Source organism: Bubalus kerabau, chromosome 22 (assembly GCF_029407905.1).
Source record: "Bubalus kerabau isolate K-KA32 ecotype Philippines breed swamp buffalo chromosome 22, PCC_UOA_SB_1v2, whole genome shotgun sequence".
Lineage (NCBI taxonomy): Eukaryota > Metazoa > Chordata > Mammalia > Artiodactyla > Bovidae > Bubalus > Bubalus kerabau.
The window spans coordinates 43,450,996-43,470,448 of NC_073645.1; the positions used below are offsets into that span (position 1 = coordinate 43,450,996).

At 39.3% G+C, this 19,453-nt stretch overlaps 1 long non-coding RNA gene across 1 annotated transcript; it reads right to left on the reverse strand.

Annotated features, from left to right (window-relative positions):
• Positions 1–275: 275 nt before the first annotated feature.
• Positions 276–1,233, reverse strand: LOC129636815 (uncharacterized). The gene is made up of 3 exons (XR_008707133.1): positions 1,116–1,233; positions 635–734; positions 276–374 (listed from the first exon to the last, which is right to left on the reverse strand). It is a non-coding gene; the product is annotated as an uncharacterized LOC129636815 (long non-coding RNA).
• Between the last annotated feature and the right edge of the window lie 18,220 nt (positions 1,234–19,453).

A 19,453-nucleotide genomic window follows, 5' to 3' on the forward strand; every position in this document is an offset into this window, starting at 1 on the left:
CCACAGAAAGCTAAAGTGGCAGTTGTTGTCAAATCTTGTTTAGACCACAGAACCAAAAAAGGAAGAAAGAGTCAGTGGAAAGCATGAAGCAGGGCTGGGCATCAGGTCATCTCAAGAAGCAGTGGCTAAGAGCTGCTGAGCAGTGGCATAAGCAAGAGTTGCCTCCCTCAGGAAGCCCTCCTGGATCCCTCTGTGTCTCATAGGTCTCCCCCTCGGCCAACCTCCCCCAGCATTCACCTTCCATAGAAATTATGCTCACCGTAAACAGCAGGCTGCTTTGACTTGTGAACCAAATCTTGGCTACTCCCTAGAGTGTGAAGTTGCTGGAATTGCCATGGATAATGTTTCATATTCCTGTGTGTTCCCCACAGCACCTGGACACAGAGTAAGGACATAATATTTACCAAAAGAATGAAGGGGGGTGGGACGGCCACTTATTTTTCCTTTGCAAAACCTAAAGTAGGCATTTTTCTAAAGATGAAGTACCCCCTGAGCAAGACAGACTTGACTCCTGCCCTTCTTGCTCTTATTTGACACCCTTTAAAATGCTGTCCATTTAAAGGGGGGCTTCTCTTTCTGATGACACCAGGAGTGATTGGCAGCTGTAGCCCTCCTGGGCCACTGAGATACTCACATCCCAGGAAGAAGGCCGATGCTAATTCCAAGCAGTGGAGCTCGCCTCAGCCTGTAAGTGACATCAGTGTATGAACTTCAGGACACTTGCCTACAGGGAACTGAGACAGAGACGAGTTATTTAGCTCAGTGCTAACCCTTCCCGCATCCAGTGACCTCACTGTAGTTACACCAAGATCCCAAGATGCCAGGGGTCTTTCACCAGATAAATACTGAGTCACGTTGTAATCTTTCCTTTTCTATCTTAACCTAAACAATAATAAAGCCAAAATCTGTACTCTTGGTAATTTTATTTTAAGGCATTCCAGAAGCTATTATACATCACAGCAAATAGTGAAGAAATTATAAAAATAGTCACACCATATTCTATTTTACTAACTTTGGGTTGGTTGGAGACTGTAGCATCTGTTTATTAAAATTAAACAGTGTATGATGGAGTAACTTGTAGTAGATCTCAGCAGGAGAGACACTGAATAACATACCCAAACCGTCCATCTAAAGGCATCAGAGAACTGCCAAGGTATCTAGGACTTGAGAAGGCACGTCCCAGAGGAAGGCAAGGTCACTGAGGCGAGAACAAGTTTCTGCACACCTCTTTTCTCCTTGGAGCATTTGCCGGTGTTTGGCCTGAAGCAAAAATCTGAGAGGCAAAGTGGAAAGAGGTTACTAAGATGCAGAGGAGCCAGCAGAGGTTAGGTAACCCCTCAAGCTGGAGAGACAGAACTTGGAGTTCAGAGTTGCCAAGCAGCCAGAATTTGAAGGGCAAGATATATAGAAAAGCAAGGTAGAGAACACTGAGCCCAATACTCTGTGATTTCTCCTAGAAGCATTTTCTCACAAGCAGCACAGAAAGAGAAGCTAAGAAGCCAAGCAGAAACGGGCTTGAGAGTGGAACAGAATTTGTGGCTATCTCAAAGTGATGGAAAGACAGAAAAAAAAAAAGAGTTCTAGACCCACCAAAGAGTTGGGGCTCTAGGAAACATGAGAATGCCATCCTAGGAGGGAAGCAAACCAGGAGAGGACCAAACACTGCAAAAGTGCTAAACTAGGCTTGGGTCCCCTTGGTCCCTTATAGGACTGAAATAATCTACCTATCTGCTGCTTGCCCAAGGATAGGGTGTATTCTCTCTGCAGGAGGAAAATATTATGCCCAAGCTCCTGCAAAATTCATACAGAAGTCCCTAGCTTAAGGTGCAAAATTACCTGACTATATCAAGAAACAGAACCAAGACAAAACATTTGCAATGAAAACAGACTGCAGTTAACCCAGATATTAGAGTTATTAGGCTTTAAAATATAACTACAATTAATACATTCAAGAAAATAGAAGTAAAAGGTATAAAAATGTAGAAATTCTAGAATAGAAATAAATGGAAGTTTTAGAAAAATAGAATAACTGAAACTAAGCACTCAACAGAGCATTTTAACAGAAAAATAGACACGGCTGAAGAAACAGACTATTGATAAACACAATAGAAAATAGTCAAGACTGAAGAGCAAAGAGAAAAGGAGTTGGGAGGTATAGAAAACAGCATGAGAGGTATATAGGATGTGACGAGAAAGTCTAAAATACACGTGATTAGTGTCCCAGAGTGGGAGAAGAAAGGCATGGGGCAGAAGCAATATTTGAAGAGAAACAGCTGAGAATTCTCCAAAACTGAAAAATAACATCAAATTACAGACAAATACAAAGAAAAATTACTTCTGGACACATTACAATAAAATACCTGAAGCCAAAGACAAAACTCTAAAAGCATACAGGGTAAAAAGAAAAAAAAGACATTATCTTTTTATTTTTTTGCTAAATATATTAGCAAAAATATATGAATCAGCACCTTCATTTCCAGGCATATATTCAAAAATATTGCACTATGTCCTCCAAAGAGTTAAGCAGGAATGTTGGAAGTAGCACTCTTTACAATAGCCAAAAACTGCAAACAAACCAAATGATCACAAACAGGTCAAATATGGTAAGGTCATACAATGGAATACTATATAGCAATAACAGTCAAGATTAACTACTCACATATACACAACATAGATGAAACTCAAAGATATAATGTTGGGCAAAAGAGAGGAGAAACAAAAGAGTGCCTGATATGATTTCAATTTGCATTAATTTTTTAAAATAGGTAAAACTAATCTGACCCACTAATCTAGAGGTCAGAGTAGTGATTACCTCTGGGTAGCCTTGGACTTGGAATGGCACAGAAGTGCCCTGGGATGCTGTAAAGGTTTCATATCTTGATCTTGGTGGTGGTTACACAGGCGTGTACATATATAAAAATGAATTCAGCTATAAATTCAAGATCTGTGCTCTTTACTGTACATAACTTATGTCTCAACAAAAAGATTTAAAAACTGAAAACAAAAACTGGAAGCAAAATAGAGACATTTCTAGAATCACAAAAATTAAGAGAATTAAACACTCACAGACCTGTATTAAAGGGAATACTAAAGGGAATTTTGTTTTTAGACAGAAGAAAAATGATCCCAGGTGGGAAGCCGGCAATGTAGGATGAAATAAAGAGAAATGGAAAAGGGTCATTGGTGTCACGTGGATAGTCCTAAGTAAATACAAAAACCTATAAAAATATTTTATATGTTCAAATAAATCTATAAAAATATAAAAATTGGAAAGTAACATGCATGACAACAGTAAAAAGGAGGGAAAGGGATAAACAGAGTGTAGAAAAGTTCAAAGATTCTAGCATTGCCTGGAGGAGAGAAAGTATACTCATTTGTAAGCGTTGGTCACTCAGTCGTGTCCAACTCTTTGTGATCCCATGGACTGTAGCCCTCTGTCCATGGAATTCTCCAGGCAAGAATACTGGAGTGCGTAGTCATTCCCTCCTCCTGAGGATCTTCGAGACCGAGGGATGGAACCCAGGTCTCCTGCATTACAGGCAGATTCATCACCATCTGAGCAACCAAGGAAGCCCATTAAATGACATACATGAAATGAATCCCCAAATGGAATACATTATTGCAACAAAAAGATATTGCTATATTCAAGTGAAGGAATAAACTTCACAATCAGAATGAAATCATACACAAAATAACATACACTATGAATCTCATTATAGAAAGTTTATTTTTTTTAATTTTATTTTATTTTTAAACTTTACATAATTGTATTAGTTTTGCCAATTATCAAAATGAATCCGCCACAGGTATACATGTGTTCCCCATCCTGAACCCTCCTCCCTCCCCCCTCCCCATTCCATCCCTCTGGGTCGTCCCAGTGCACCAGCCCCAATCATCCAGTATCGGGCATCGAACCTGGACTGGCAACTCGTTTCATACATGATATTTTATATGTTTCAATGCCATTCTCCCAAATCTTCCCACCCTCTCCCTCTCTCACAGAGTCCATAAGACTGTTCTATACATCAGTGTCTCTTTTGCTGTCTCGTACACAGGGTTATTGTTACCATCTTTCTAAATTCCATATATATGCGTTAGTATACTGTATTGCTGTTTTTCTTTCTGGCTTACTTCATTCTGTATAATAGGCTCCAGTTTCATCCACCTCATTAGAACTGATTCAAATGTATTCTTTTTAATGGCTGAGTAATACTCCATTGTGTATATGTACCACAGCTTTCTTATCCATTCATCTGATGATGGACATCTAGGTTGCTTCCATGTCCTGGCTATTATAAACAGTGCTGCGATGAACATTGGGGTACTCGTGTCTCTTTCCCTTCTGGTTTCCTCAGTGTGTATGCCCAGCAGTGGGATTGCTGGATCATAAGGCAGATCTATTTCCAGTTTTTTAAGGAATCTCCACACTGTTCTCCATAGTGGCTGTACTAGTTTGCATTCCCACCAACAGTGCAAGAGGGTTCCCTTTTCTTCACACCCTCTCCAGCATTTATTGCTTGTAGACTTTTGGATCGCAGTCATTTTGACTGGTGTGAAATGGTACCTCATAGTGGTTTTGATTTGCATTTCTCTGATAATGAGTGATGTTGAGCATCTTTTCATGTGTTTGTTAGCCATCTGTATGTCTTCTTTGGAGAAATGTCTATTTAGTTCTTTGGCCCATTTTTTGATTGGGTCATTTATTTTTCTGGAGTTGAGCTGTAGGAGTTGCTTGTATATTCTCGAGATTAGTTGTTTGTCAGTTGCTTCATTTGCTATTATCTTCTCCCATTCTGAAGGCTGTCTTTTCACCTTGCTAATAGTTTCCTTTGATGTGCAGAAGCTTTTAAGGTTAATTAGGTCCCATTTGTTTATTTTTGCTTTTATTTCCAATATTCTGGGAGGTGGGTCATAGAGGATCCTGCTGGGATGTATGTCAGAGAGCGTTTTGCCTATGTTCTCCTCTAGGAGTTTTATAGTTTCTGGTCTTACGTTTAGATCTTTAATCCATTTTGAGTTTATTTTTGTGTATGGTGTTAGAAAGTGTTCTAGTTTCATTCTTTTACAAGTGGTTGACCAGATTTCCCAGCACCACTTGTTAAAGAGATCGTCTTTAATCCATTGTATATTCTTGCCTCCTTTGTCAAAGATAAGGTGTCCATATGTGTGTGGATTTATCTCTGGGCTTTCTATTTTATTCCATTGATCTATATTTCTGTCTTTGTGCCAGTACCATACTGTCTTGATAACTCTGGCTTTGTAGTAGAGCCTGAAGTCAGGTAGGTTGATTCCTCCAGTTCCATTCTTCTTTCTCAAGATCGCTTTGGCTATTCGAGGTTTTTTGTATTTCCATACAAATTGTGAAATTATTTGTTCTAGCTCTGTGAAGAATGCTGTTGGTAGCTTGATAGGGATTGCATTGAATCTATAGATTGCTTTGGGTAGTATACTCATTTTCACTATATTGATTCTTCCAATCCATGAACACGGTATATTTCTCCATCTGTTAGTGTCCTCTTTGATTTCTTTCACCAGTGTTTTATAGTTTTCTATATATAGGTCTTTAGTTTCTTTAGGTAGATATATTCCTAAGTATTTTATTCTTTCCGTTGCAATGGTGAATGGAATTGTTTCCTTAATTTCTCTTTCTGTTTTCTCATTATTAGTGTATAGGAATGCAAGGGATTTCTGTGTGTTGATTTTATATCCTGCAACTTTACTATAGTCATTGATTAGTTCTAGTAATTTTCTGGTGGAGTCTTTAGGGTTTTCTATGTAGAGGATCATGTCATCTGCAAACAGTGAGAGCTTTACTTCTTCTTTTCCAATTTGGATTCCTTTTATTTCTTTTTCTGCTCTGATTGCTGTGGCCAAAACTTCCAAAACTATGTTGAATAGTAATGGTGAAAGTGGGCACCCTTGTCTTGTTCCTGACTTTAGAAAAAATGCATTCAATTTTTCACCATTGAGGATAATGTTTGCTGTGGGTTTGTCATATATAGCTTTGATTATGTTGAGGTATGTTCCTTCTATTCCTGCTTTCTGGAGAGTTTTGATCATAAATGGATGTTGAACTTTGTCAAAGGCTTTCTCTGCATCTATTGAGATAATCATATGGTTTTTATTTTTCAATTTGTTAATGTGGTGTATTACATTGATTGATTTGCGGATATTGAAGAATCCTTGCATCCCTGGGATAAAGCCCACTTGGTCATGGTGTATGATCTTTTTAATGTGTTGTTGGATTCTGATTGCTAGAATTTTGTTAAGGATTTTTGCATCTATGTTCATCAGTGATATTGGCCTGTAGTTTTCTTTTTTTGTGGGATCTTTGTCAGGTTTTGGTATTAGGGTGATGGTGGCCTCATAGAATGAGTTTGGAAGTTTACCATCCTCTGCAATTTTCTGGAAGAGTTTGAGCAGGATAGGTGTTAGCTCTTCTCTAAATTTTTGGTGGAATTCAGCTGTGAAGCCGTCTGGACCTGGGCTTTTGTTTGCTGGAAGATTTTTGATTACAGTTTCAATTTCCGTGTTTGTGATGGGTCTGTTAAGATTTTCTATTTCTTCCTGGTTGAGTTTTGGAAAGTTGTACTTTTCTAAGAATTTGTCCATTTCTTCCACGTTGTCCATTTTATTGGCATATAATTGTTGATACTAGTCTCTTATGATCCTTTGTATTTCTGTGTTGTCTGTTGTGATCTCTCCATTTTCATTTCTAATTTTATTGATTTGATTTTTCTCCCTTTGTTTCTTGATGAGTCTGGCTAATGGTTTGTCAATTTTATTTATCCTTTCAAAAAACCAGCTTTTGGTTTTGTTGATTTTTGCTATGATCTCTTTTGTTTCTTTTGCATTTATTTCTGCTCTAAGTTTTAAGATTTCTTTCCTTCTACTAACCCTAGGGTTCTTCATTTCTTCCTTTTCTAGTTGCTTTAGGTGTAGAGTTAGGTTATTTATTTGACTTTTTTCTTGTTTCTTGAGCTGTGCCTGTATTGCTATGAACTTTCCCCTTAGGACTGCTTTTACCATGTCCCACAGGTTTTGGGTTGTTGTGTTTTCATTTTCATTCCTTTCTATGCAAATTTTGATTTCTTTTTTGATTTCTTCTGTGATTTGTTGGTTATTCAGCAGCGTGTTGTTCAGCCTCCATATGTTGGAATTTTTAATAGTTTTTCTCTTGTAATTGAGATCTAATCTTACTGCATTTTGGTCAGAAAAGATGCTTGGAATGATTTCTATTTTTTTGAATTTACCAAGGCTAGATTTATGGCCCAGGATATGATCTATCCTGGAGAAGGTTCCATGTGCGCTTGAGAAAAAGGTGAAATTCATTGTTTTGGGATGAAATGTCCTATAGATATCAATTAGGTCTAACTTGTCTATTGTATTGTTTAAAGTTTGTGTTTCCTTGTTAATTTTCTGTTTAGTTGATCTATCCATAGGTGTGAGTGGGGTATTAAAGTCTCCCGCTATTATTGTGTTATTGTTAATTTCTCCTTTCATACTTGTTAGCATTTGTCTTACATACTGCGGTGCTCCCGTGTTGGGTGCATATATATTTATAATTGTTATATCTTCTTCTTGGATTGATCCTTTGATCATTATGTAGTGACCATCTTTGTCTCTTTTCACAGTCTTTGTTTTAAAGTCTATTTTATCTGATATGAGTATTGCTACTCCTGCTTTCTTTTGGTCCCTATTTGCATGGAAAATCTTTTTCCAGCCCTTCACTTTCAGTCTGTATGTGTCCCCTGTTTTGAGGTGGGTCTCTTGTAGACAACATATGTATGGGTCTTGTTTTTGTATCCATTCAGCCAGTCTTTGTCTTTTGGTTGGGGCATTCAACCCATTTACGTTTAAGGTAATTACTGATAAGTATGATCCCGTTGCCATTTACTTTATTGTTTTGGGTTCGAATTTATACACCCTTTTTGTGTTTCCTGTCTAGAGAATATCCTTTAGTATTTGTTGGAGAGCTGGTTTGGTGGTACAGAATTCTCTCAGCTTTTGCTTGTCTGAAAAGCTTTTGATTTCTCCTTCATACTTGAATGAGATCCTTGCTGGGTACAATAATCTGGGCTGTAGGTTATTTTCTTTCATCACTTTAAGTATGTCTTGCCATTCCCTCCTGGCTTGAAGAGTTTCTATTGAAAGATCAGCTGTTAGCCTTATGGGTATTCCCTTGTGTGTTATTTGTTGTTTTTCCCTTGCTGCTTTTAATATTTGTTCTTTGTGTTTGATCTTTGTTAATTTGATTAATATGTGTCTTGGGGTGTTTCGCCTTGGGTTTATCCTGTTTGGGACTCTCCGGGTTTCTTGGACTTGGGTGATTATTTCCTTCCCCATTTTAGGGAAGTTTTCAACTATTATCTCCTCAAGTATTTTCTCATGGTCTTTCTTTTTGTCTTCTTCTTCTGGGACCCCTATGATTCGAATGTTGTAGCGTTTAATATTGTCCTGGAGGTCTCTGAGATTGTCCTCATTTCTTTTAATTCGTTTTTATTTTATCCTCTCTGATTCATTTATTTCTACCATTCTATCTTCTAATTCACTAATCCTATCTTCTGCCTCCGTTATTCTACTATTTGTTGCCTCCAGAGTGTTTTTAATTTCACTTATTGCATTATTCATTATATATTGACTCTTTTTTATTTCTTCTAAGTCCTTGTTAAACCTTTCTTGCATCTTCTCAATCCTTGCCTCCAGGCTATTTATCTGTGATTCCATTTTAATTTCAGGATTTTGGATCAATTTCACTATCATTATTCGGAATTCTTTATCAGGTAGATTCCCTATCTCTTCCTCTTTTGTTTGGTTTGGTGGGCATTTATCTTGTTCCTTTATCTGCTGGCTATTCCTCTGTCTCTTCATCTTGTTTAAATTGCTGAGTTTGGGGTGTCCTTTCTGTATTCTGGCAGTTTGTGGAGTTCTCTTTATTGTGGTGTTTCCTCGCTGTGTGTGGGTTTGTACAGGTGGCTTGTCACGGTTTCCTGGTTAGGGAAGCTTGTGTCGATGTTCTGGTGGATGGAGCTGTATTTCTTCTCTCTGGAGTGTAATGAAATGTCCAGTAATGTGTTATGAGAGGTCTATGGTTTTGGGGTGACTTTGGGCAGCCTGTATCTTGAAGCTCAGGGCTGTGTTCCTTTGTTGCTGGAGAATTTGCTTGTTATGTCTTTCCCTGGAACTTGTTGGCCCTTGTGTGGTGCTTGGTTTCAGTGTAGGTATGGAGGCGTTTGATGAGCTCCTGTCAATTAATGTTCCTTGGAGTCAGGAGTTCCCTGGAGTCAGGGTTTGGACTTAAGCCTCCTACTTCCAGTTATTGGTCTTATTTTTACAGTAGTTTCAAAACTTCTCCTTCTATACAGCACCATTGATATAACATCTACGTTAAAGATGAAAAGTTTCTCTACCGTGAGGGTCACTCAGAGAGGTTCATAGCATTACACGGAGAAGAGAAGAGGGAGGAGGGAGTTAGAGGTGACCCAAATGAGATGAAGTGGAATCAATAGCGGAGAGAGTGCGCTAGCCAGTAGTCACTTCCTTATGTGCACTCCACAACTGGATCGCTCAGAGATGTTCACGGAGTTATACAGAGAAGAGAAGAAGGAGGCAGGAGACAGAGGTGGCCAGAAGGATAAAAGGGGGAAATGAAAAGGAGGGAGACAGATCCAGCCAGTAATCAGTTCCCTAAGTGTTCTCCACCGTCTGGAACACACAGAAATTCACAGAGTTGGGTACAGTAGAGAGGGGTTAGGGAGGAGATACAGGCGACCTGGTGGAGAAAACGGAGAGTCCAAAGGGAGAGAGAGCAGTCAAGCCAGTAATCTCGTTTCCTAGTGAAAAATGGGTCCTGAAGATTGGGTTCTTAAAGGTACAAAATTGGTAACAAATACATAAAAGCAAAAATTAAAAATCTAGAGTGGAGTTTGGAATTTCAAAAATGCGATGTTAATGAAAAGAAGAAGGAAAAGAAAGAGAGAAAAAATGAACAAAGAAAAACAAACAAGGTTGCGAAAATTATAAAGAAACTACAGGTACAAAATTGATAACTAATACCAAAAAGCAAGAATTAAAAATCTAGAGTAGAGTTTGGAATTTCAAAAATACAATGTTAAAAAAAAAAAAAGAAGAAGAAGAAGAAAAATAAAGAGAGAAAACAAACAAACCAACAAAAACAATGTCGCAAAATTTATAAAGAAAATACAGGTACAAAATTGATATCAAATACCAAAAAGCATAAATTAAAAATCTTGAGTAGAGTTTGGAATTGCATATATACGATGTTATATAAAAGAAGAAGAGAAAGAAACAGAGGGAAAAGAAAAAAGAAAAAAAAAAAAGTCACAGAAATTATATAAAAAAAAACTATATGTACAAAATTGATAACATATACCAAAAGGCTAAAATTAAAAATCTAGAGTAGAGTTTGGAATTTCAAAAATACGATGTTAATGAAAAGAAGAAGGAAAAGAAGGAGAGAAAAAATGAACAAAGAAAAACAAACAAGGTCGTGAAAATTATAAAGAAACTACAGGTACAAAATTGATAACTAATACCAAAAAGCAAAAGTTAAAAATCTAGAGTAGAGTTTGGAATTTCAAAAATACAATGTTAAAAAAAAGAAGAAAAATAAAGAGAGAAAACAAACAAACCAACAAAAACAATGTCGCAAAAATTATAAAGAAAATACAGGTACAAAATTGATATCAAATACCAAAAAGCATAAATTAAAAATCTTGAGTAGAGTTTGGAATTGCAGATATACGATGTTATACAAAAGAAGAGAAAGAAACAGAGGAAAAAAAAAGTCACAGAAATTATGAAAAAAACTATAGGTACAAAATTGATAACATATACCAAAAGGCTAAATTTAAAAATCTAGAGTAGAGTTTGGAATTTCAAAAATACAATGTTAAAGAAAAGAAGAAAAAGAAAAAAACAAAACAAAATAAAACACGGTCAAAAAATTATAAAATATATATATGAAATTTGCTGAAGAAAAAAAAATAGGGTCTTTTTTTTTTTTGCAAAGTAATAGTTATAAAAGTGAAAATTAAAGGACAATAGAGGACTTAAAATTTTTTTTTTAATTAAAAAAAAAAGAAAGATTGATCATAAAAATAGTAAAAATATATCTAGGTCTTTCTCTGGTTTTGTTGTGAGTATTGTGGGTTCAGTTCATTTTTGGCTAGTTCCTTGGTCTGACTTATATTTCTCAATATCTATAGGGCCCTTCCTATGTAGTTCGTAGTAACCACAGGGTTTTAATCTATGGCCTGTAGCTTCCAAGGCGTTTCCCTCTGTTATAGCTTCTTCTGTTTGCTGGTCTCTTCAGTGTCTGGTTCCCGCCCTGACACAAAGGGGACGGTGGAGGACACTATTTTTTGTATTTTATTTAGGCTCACTTGTTCAGTCGCGCTGTGGGGAGGGAGGGAGGGATGCTGCAAACAGATAACACTGGCATGCGCTCGCAGTGCCTCAGCCACACTGGGTCTGCCCCCACTCACGGCGCGTGTAGTGTCCCTGCCCACACTGCTTGGGCTCTAGGTTGTTCCGCCGGGAACAATCAGAGGCCGGCCCTGGGCTGAGCTCCCAGGTCCAAGCCGCTCAGGTTCAGGCACTCGGGTGGTCCTCAGAGGCGCAGACTCGGTTGGGCCTGCGTTTTGTGCTCTTCCCAGATCCGAGCAGCTCAGGTGATGAGGTGTTTGGCGAGTGCCAATGCTGCGACTTATCGCCTCCCCGCCACTCGGTTATCTGGGTGTAAAACCGGCACACCTTCTCAGGCAGATGTTGGCCGTCCAGACCCCCAAGAAGTTTTAGTTAGCAAATAAGCCTGCTTACAGTTTTATAGATAGTGTCTCTCTTGGGCTGCGATTGCCACCTTACGGCTCTGGCTGCCTGTCACCGGAGGGGGAAGGTCTGCAACCGGCTATCTCTGTTCAGTCCTTTGTTCCGTGCGCGGGCCTGGCGGTGTCTTAGGTTAGGGCTGGCTTTTCGCGTGGTAGATATCCCACAGTCTGGTTTGCTAGCCCAAATTATTTCGCTCAGATAGCGCTCAGGACATTCGGGCCTATTCTTACTCTCAGGGACACAGCCCGCGCCGCGCTTCCCTGCCCAGCTCCCGCTTGCTAATGCCGTGTGCAGGCGTCTGCGCTGCTTCTCCGCTGGGGGAGTTACCGTAGGGCTCACAATCTGTGATTTTTAATTGTTTATTTATTTTTTTTTCTCCCTTTTATGTTGCCCTCTGTGCTTCCAAAGCTCGGCACAGATTCGGCAGTGAGAAGGTTTCCTGGTGTTTGGAAACTTCTCTCTTTTTAAGACTCCCTTCCCGGGACAGAACTCCTTCCCTCCCTCTTTTGTCTCTTTTTTTGTCTTTTATATTTTTTTCCTACCTCCTTTCGAAGAGTTGGGTTGCTTTTCTGGGTGCCTGATGTCCTCTGCAGGCATTCAGAAGTTGTTTTGTGGAATTTACTCGATGTTTAAATGCTCTTTTGATGAATTTGTGGGGGAGAAAGTGTTCTCCCCGTCCTACTCCTCCGCCATCTTGGCTCCTCCTCTGAATCTCATTATAGAAAGTTTAAAAGCAGGTAAAATTAATTGGTTCTGTTAGCAGTCAGTGTAGTTGACCTTTGGAGGGTATGCCTGTAAGGAGGCAAAAGGGTGGTCTTCTGGAGGTTCAGTAATCTATGTTTTGGTCCGGGTGCTATTTATAGCTGTGCTGATTTCAGATGTCTTTATTTTGTAAAAGTTTGATCAAATTATATACTTATGATTTATTCACTTTTTATATATGTTCCACTTCAATAAAAATGTACTTAAAAACATGCCAAGAAATATAAACAAATACTCCTCATTTATGAAATAATAATACTTTTAATCTGTGCTAACAATCTATAAACATCATAATTTCTCAAACATTTGCAAACCAGCATTTGAATGAGAATAGATTTTTTGATTCCTTTATTTTGCAATATATATGCTGTAGCCCACAATGAGAGTTAAATAACTTATACTTGTTTTAATTTTTAATTATACTTCTAAAGTTCACAATGAGACTCAGTCTAATGAATTAAGAAGTGTTTGTCTAAGGCCTCAAGATACCACTGCTTTAGAGAGTGCTTCACAGACAGAAAAAAGTTCATTCAAAACCTAATTATCTTGGGGCATTTGATGTTTTAATTCCCAACAAACTATTTCTCTTCCAACAGTATTTTCATTTAAAAAGATCACCAGAGGAGAGAAAAATTTAACAAGACTTTGATAACTAATATGAGATTTCCAGCCAAAAGGTAAAAGAATAATCTTTATCCATTTGAGAAAATGTGGCCTATGCAAACCATACACATATACATGTAGATATCATGTAAAAATAGGAATACACAGACATCATCATCACATTTTTCAACATTTAAGTAATTTATCAGGCTCCTTCCCATGCACATAGCCCCCCACCAAAATGGCCATACCAGCCGAAGACTGGTATCTTGTGAAGGTTCCAAGACATGAATTCTGCAGCCAGACTGCCTGGATTCCAATCCTAGCACCTCCACTTATTAAGAGAAACATTACACAAGTTCACTGCTGGGGGGCCCGGCCTCATCATGCATAAAATGAGATTAGTACTAGTACTTATTCCAATGGGTTGCTGTGCCGACTAAAGGAATTAAACTATAAAGGACCTAGGTCAGTGCCTGACCCATGAAGGGGCTTCCCAGGTGGCACAGTGGTAAAGAATCTGCCTGCTAATGCATGAGACGTGGGTTCCACCCCTGGGTGGGGAAGATCTCCTGTAATAGGAAATGGCAACCCACTCCAGTATTCCTGCCTGGAAAATTCCAGGGACAGAGGAGCCTGGTGGGCTACAGTCCGTGGAGTCACAAAGAGTCAGACATGACTGGGCATGCATGCCAGGCCACGCCAAGCCTTGACCCATGAAAAGCTCTCACTAGGTGTGAACTACTCTATCACTTTAATCTAAATCCAGTCTAGAAACAATATGTTTGTCCAAGACGTCAACCGAAATGACCTACCAACCAGTTTGACACCATCAGGATAATCACTGGTGCTCAGAATGGTGACTGTAAAACATTATAATCATCTTACATAATTTTTGAATGAAAAGTGAAATTCTATTCAGCAGTGCATTAATGTCCCATGAATTTTATTGGGTGCAAGCCTGAATATTCAGACTCTATACAGGCTACATATGGTAATTCAGTTAAGCAGACCCCTTAATTCAGCAGGACACCAATGGCCAATGGTATCAGCTGTCAGAGTTGATGGTGTGATGGAGGTCTTCATCATCGACACTGCGGTGACACATACATCACTCAGGAGTCACACCGTTCGTGGATCATTTAAAGTAGAAGATCTGGCTTGCTAGTTACAGTACTGGAAATATGCCATGTCATTCCCATGACCACGGCTGCCATATTATCACATGTTAACCACATCAATTAGTACTCGACTCTAAAGCTAACAGGCTTCTTTTCACCACAAGACCCACCTTTCAAAAATGCTCCAAAATATATACCTTCTCTTGTAAAACATTACCTATCACCCACAACTTGTTACACTTCTTTTGTAATGCTTTAAAAATTATTTTCTTTTGTTTTAAGCTACTCATCATACTTCCCGTTACAGTTTATAATAATTCATGCGTGTCATTAACACCTGCTACATTTTATACATGTTAACTACCTAGTCACCTCTCATTATGTTGAGCTATTAATAGCAAATGATTAAATCCTAGAAATGGCCAGTTTTTTTGAGATTAAGTTGAACCATCTGAGTTCAGTTGTTTTATGCATATGGATCCACTTACCACATAAATCTCAGGCTACACATTGTGAGCTTGGAAGGTAACTGTCTTTTCCTAATTCAGAACTATTTTTATACATTTTAAAGGCAAGCAAAATCTCCTCCTCAAATTTTATAGGTGTAAATTGCTCCATTTAATAAAGATATATAGTTATTTTAATACTTATAGTCTAAAAATACAAGTTTTTAGTTTAAAGCCGTCCGTGCATGAATGTAGTCTGACTCTATTCCATTGCTATATTAATGTTTTATTAAGCAAATAGTCCAAAGCAAAAGAGGGAAATGTGGTAACATTAGCTAAAAGATTTAATTAAACTGACCTTTTAAAAAAATTATCATTATCATTTTACAGATTAAGAAATTCAGGCATTAAGGTGAAGACACAGTGTCATGGAGTAGCAAAGTCAAGATTTGAACGCAGTAGTCTTACCCAGGGCACATTCTTAACCAATATGCTCCAAATTGTGGTGCAGAAGAAGACTCTTGGGAGTCCCTTGGACATAAAGGAGATCAAACCAGTCAATCCTAAAGGAAATCAACCCTGAATATTCATTGGAAGGACTGATGCTACAGCTGAAGCTCCAATATTTTGGCCACCTAATGCAAAGAGCCAACTCACTGGAAAAGACTCTGATGGTGGGAAAGATTGAGGGCAGGAGGAGAAGAGGGCAGCAGAGGACAAGATGATTGGATGGTGTCACCGACTCAATGGACATGAGTTTGAGCAAGCTCTGGGTATGTAGTCAAGACAGGGAAGCCTGGTGTGGTTGCAGTTCATGGAGTTGCAAAGCCGGACATGACTTAACAACTGAACAAAAGCAACAATGCTCTGCTTGGCAAGCAAACATAAAATAATTTAAAATTGCAGTAAAGGCTATAAAGGAAAAAAATCAGGTGAATACGTAATAGCTACTATTACTATGGCTATCTTTTGGATCACTGGGTAGAAAGTCTACTCCTTAGAAGGAGTGGTCAGGAAAGGCATTTGTGGCCTGAAAGAAGGGACACGTGATGGGAGGAGGAAGAAGATTCCAAGAGGGGCAGCATGTGCAAAGGCCCTGAGGCCAGTGTGACTGCAGCCCAAAAGGTGTGATGTGGCCCCACACCTCACTGGAGAAGCAGGTCAAGGCCAGATCATGCCCTGAAGTCCTTGCTAGGGTGGAGTCCGTGTCATGTGCATCCCCAGTGCCCGGCATGATACCTGGCACATTGTAGGTGCTCAGTAAAAGATAAGTGAATCCTTAACTTGAGCTTTACTTGTGTAAAGGCTGAATCAGTTATGGTGGGGGGTTGGGGACCAGGCAAGTGGGCCAGATCTATTTAAAACCAGACAGCCAGTTGGCTTTGATTAGCCCACACATCTACAAGGAGCCATCCTCATGTGAACCAAGATCAACACTGACAGCCAGTCACACACGCAACATCTGGTTTACTTCCAGCTCCAAACAGGAACTTTCCATTGCCGCTGGTCACTGGACTCCTTTCAGTCCCCAAAGGACCTCAGCAAACCAGGCATGCTAATTGGATCAAGTTGGAAATCAAGATTCCAATTAGATCAGGCCTCTCTTCTTCATGACAGCCTCCAACAGGCATATCCATGAGGAGGATTTAATGTTAGATCAGCACCCATGGGACATGATTTCCTTGTTCTGCCTAAGCCAGTCTGAGGTCCAGTTGAATTTTCATTCAGATATGCTTGAGGGTTGTTATGCCAAAGCCTCCTAGGTCTAATGAGGTAATTCATAGTATTCACCACTCCCCTCCCCTGGGTCAAAACCAAATGACCTGGACCCTCCGATGCTCCCCGCCACAGTGACTGTAAGCCAGTCTTTGGCCAAGTCATACTAGTCCACATCCTTGACCTCGAAGGAGCACAGCCCTATTGCTCTTGAAGCCTTCAGAACAGTTTGGTGACTCTCTTTTGGACCTTTTTCTCCCCTTGGGACTTTCTCAAAGTGCCCCAAACATTCCAGATCTGCGCAAACAAGTGTTTTATTGCCCAGGATAATCTGGCTTCATTCGACACCCACTATAGACCAACTCCAAGCTCTCTGACCACCACCTCACTCTCACCCCTCGTCAACACCTCACTGTAATGCCTCAGAGGCAACTCTAGGGGTCCCCAGGCAGCTCCAGAGAGTAACCCAGCACCTTCTTTTGATGCCCTGTCTTCTTCTTGTTTCCAGAATAAACAGGGCACGGGCGGGGGTGGAGGGGGTGGCGGGGGTGGGGGGGAGGATCTCGAGGTTGTTGTCCTGATTTATGAGACTTATCTTGGAATCTGATTGCTAACTGCTGTAGTGCTTACACAGTAAAACCAAACTCAAATAAATGATCACAAAGCACGTGGAAGATTTCACGGACACCCTTCCCTGGTGCCCCAGAGGGGTTGTTGAAAGGGTTCTTGGTACCGGGGGAACTCTGAGATGATGTCGGGCCCACTCAGCAGGGTGGAAAGCATCCAGGTCACAAGTTATTTGAACCAAAACAGACTTGAAAGGGGTTTATTCTCAGCAAAGGAGGTTCAGAATGATCCACCTGCTCATCTATTCAATCCATTTAGATGCATTTGCTGCTATTATATTATTTTAGCTTTTTTAGCACTTGACTGCTCCTAGATTCCTGTTCAGCCCCTGATTTTCTCCAATTGCCTCCTGTTTTGCTCAAGGGTCGGACCTGTTGAAAGATGTGTGGAGCAATATCTATGTTATTTTAAACTGGTTCAGTGGGAAACTTTTTTTCCTATGTCTTTCTTGTTCTCAAGAATTAGGCAAATTGGGTTCAGACACAGTCTTCAGCACCAAAAAAAAGACAGAGAGAGAGAGAGAGAGAGAAATTTTAGAGCAACTTTAAAAATGCAATTCTGACATAGAGAATTTATCTCTTTGATTATTAACCAAGCGCAGTCTCATTGGCCCACCATGGTCTCTCCTTCAATCAAGGGAGGGCAAAGAAGGCACGTGTGTGTTGCAGCTTCTTTATTGATTTCCATAATTGATGTCAGAGAATCACATTTCACCCCTCAGTACTTTAACTTCAACCTCTTAAAATAGGGATTGCTGGCTGCTTTGTGTTAAGAGAATGTGGCCCTCTTTTCTGCAATGAAGGAACATTCCTGGCCCCCGAAAAAACCCATAATGACTTAATAGCATTTAAAACACACCCGACAGTCTTTAATTATATCAAGCTACTGTAGTAGTGAAATTAACTAAATTGCTACTCCTGCAGGAGTGACCTAGGTGACAAGTGGAGTAGGTTTCTAACATCTGGCCACCTTTCCCAGCAACTTATGATGGATGGAGGTTTATTAATAAAAAACAGCTGAATGGTGGGGGACTTGCTTTTTATATTTATTTTGTGTCCTCGATGTATAACAACACCTGATCCCTTCTCGGCATGATTACATAAGTGAGGATTTATTTTTTTTTCTTGGTAAACCTCAGATTTGCACATAAAATTTATTTGGCCTCCTTTAATGATTTATGTCCATAGGGCTTCAACCAGCTAATAAGCCCCATGCTGGTGCAATTAGTAACCAATTCTAAGACTCCTTTCTAAAAAAATGTGAGAAGACAGTTTTTAACTCAAGTTTCCCTCCCTGGTGTGTTTCTGTAAATGACTCCCTGTAAATGACTGAAGCACAGAAAAAAAAAAAAGTATTAAGTTATTAAGAATATATCAAAACAAACAAACAAAAATCACCTCAGGCCCTTGAACTAGGCATAGAAGAGTTTTTATTTTTTTGGCCACACCTCCCAGCTTGTGAGATCTTAGTTCCCTGGTCAAGCATGGACCATGTGCCCCTGCAGTGGAAGTATGGAGTCTTAACTGCTGCACCACCAGGGAATCCCTCATAGAAGCATTTTTACATCAAATTAAATCCTGTACAGGATGTAGTAGTATGTTTGGAATATAATAAATTTAACAAACATGGGATACATCAAGCAAAGAAATCATAAAGCTCAGAATGACCTAGGTCGTTTGGATTTTTTAAAAAGATCCAAAGATTGTAAATAGAGTGATATTTGAGGGGTTGTTTTTTAGTCTAAACAGAGAGAAAGCAGTTCTCATTTATTTGAACCCTCAAAAACCAAACTGCTCAGACAATGGTATTTCATTTAAAATACGTCTAAACAATCACTCACATAAACATGTGTACCACTGATAACATCATGTGTCAAGCGAAAAGAATGGAGGAGGAAGGTTGATGTCCGTCCCAGGGAAAGAAGCAGCCAGTGAGACCCAGACATTTCCATTATCTTAGGACGACTGCAGTTAAGCCTCTGTGTAGCTGCACTCAACACAAACAGCAGAAACAAGTGTGAACTGGTTCAGTTCACGCTCCACGTTGCCATCCATACAAGGTGTGGCTGAAACACTTTCACTCTCCCCAACACATCAGAACATTTAGTTTAGATCTTTCTTTGTGAAATAACGAGTCATTAAAGTTGTTCATTATACAGATAATCCAAGTTTTTTTTTAAATCCATTTGCCCCAATTATTTGGCTATCACAAGAAAACTTAAGTGGGATTACCAGGAAAATTACCTTCATCCTTTATTCCCTTTGTGCTCGCACGCTGCTTGTAGGAGCTAGAAGAGCCAGGAACATACAGGTCTCAGGAATGCCTGTG